The sequence below is a fragment of the Tarenaya hassleriana genome, unplaced genomic scaffold (genome assembly GCF_000463585.1).
Source record: "Tarenaya hassleriana unplaced genomic scaffold, ASM46358v1 Cleome72, whole genome shotgun sequence".
NCBI lineage: Eukaryota > Viridiplantae > Streptophyta > Magnoliopsida > Brassicales > Cleomaceae > Tarenaya > Tarenaya hassleriana.
Genome location: NW_010969745.1, coordinates 189,992 through 191,929, shown reverse-complemented (window position 1 = coordinate 191,929; position 1,938 = coordinate 189,992).

Sequence of the window (1,938 nt, the reverse complement as noted above, 5' to 3'; positions counted from 1 at the left end):
ATTTATGGACTGAAGCAGACTTCGAGGAGCTGGAACCTTCGATTTGATGAGACAATCAAAAAGTATGGTTTCTCACAAAACGAAGACGAGCCATGTGTTTATAAGAAGGCTAGTCATTTATGGACTGAAGCAGACTTCGAGGAGCTGGAACCTTCGATTTGATGAGACAATCAAAAAGTATGGTTTCTCACAAAACGAAGACGAGCCATGTGTTTATAAGAAGGCTAGTCGGAGCACAGTTGTATTTCTAGTGTTGTACGTGGATGACATTCTCCTTATAGGGAATGATGTTCCTACATTGCAAGACGTTAAGTCTTGGCTAGGAACGCAGTTTTCTATGAAGAACCTAGGAGAAGCGGCCTATATTCTAGGCATAAAGATCTATAGAGATAGATCGAGGCATCTTCTAGGATTGTGTCAGAGTACTTACATCGATAAGGTCTTGAAACGGTTCAAGATAGGGGTGGGCGTTTCGGGTTTCGGTTCGGTATTCAAGCGGTTCGGTTCGGGAACGGTATTTTCGGTTTTATAAAAAGTGTACCAAACTAGAACCGAATGTTAAACGGTTCAGTTCAGTTCGGTTTTAGTATCGGTTCGGTTCGGAACGGTACCATTATATGAATACGAAATAAGTACCGAACTATACTATTTACACATATATTAGTGGAATATTGGAATTTTGGTTCGGTATTCATACGGTTCGGTTCGGTATTCATACGGTTCGGTTCGGGAACGGTTCATTCGGTTCCATAAAAAGTGTATCAAATTAGAACCAAACGTTATTCGGTTCGGTTCGGTATGGTTCGGTTTCGGGACGGATCGGGTCGGTACTAAATTCCCGAACCAAAGTGCCCACCCCTACCCTACAAATTTCCACGGGGATTTTTGGTGGCAACATGACATACTACCTCATAAAATTAGCCACACGTCATCAAATCGCTTCACTCAAAACGGTGTAGAAATCAATTCCGGTTTTTATTTAACCGGATTTAAAATCATGTATGCCATGCTTTGTACTCGACCGGATGTATCCTACGCGTTGAGCATTACGAGTAGATATCAGTCAGATCCAGGTGAGTCACACTGGATCGCCGTCAAGAACATCCTGAAGTACTTGAGAAGGACTAAGGATGTATTCTTGGTATACGGTGGGTCGGAAGACGAGCTCGCTGTAAAGGGTTACACCGATGCTAGTTTCCAGTCAGACCCGGATGACTACAGATCGTAGTCTGGCTATGTTTTCTACTTGAACGGAGACGCTGTTAGCTGGAAGAGTTCCAAACAGGCGACCGTTGCAGATTCTACTACAGAATCTGAGTATATTGCAGCGTCGGACGCAGCAAAAGAAGCTGTTTGGATCAGGAAGTTTGTTGGTGACTTGGGTGTGATTCCTAGTGCTGATAGCCCCATTGCTCTGTATTGTGAAAACAATGGAGCGATCGCACAAGCAAAAGAACCCAGATCCCATCAACGATCCAAACACATACTCAGATGGTTTCATCTTATCAGGGAGATCATAGACAGAGGAGACGTGCACATTTGCAGGGTGTCGACAGATGACAACATTGTCGATCCGTTGACGAAGCCTCTCCCTTCGTCGAAGCATGAGGGTCATGTTAGGGATATGGGCATTAGATGTTTAGTAGTCCATGATTAGAGCAAGTGGGAGATTGTTGGTTTAGTGCTCTATGATGTACTGTTTATGAGCTTTATTTAGATACATTTGATGTATTGATACTTTCTATGGTTTTATGAGAGTATTGATTCATTACATGTTCTTGCATACTAGATATGTTATGAAATCCATGTATCATTATAAATGATACTTAACTCCCTAGTCTTGTGTCATTATGGGAATGATGACATAATAAGACTAGTATGATGTGTGATTGATGATCACATAGATGATCAGAGGTATTGGATACGATCACAATCATA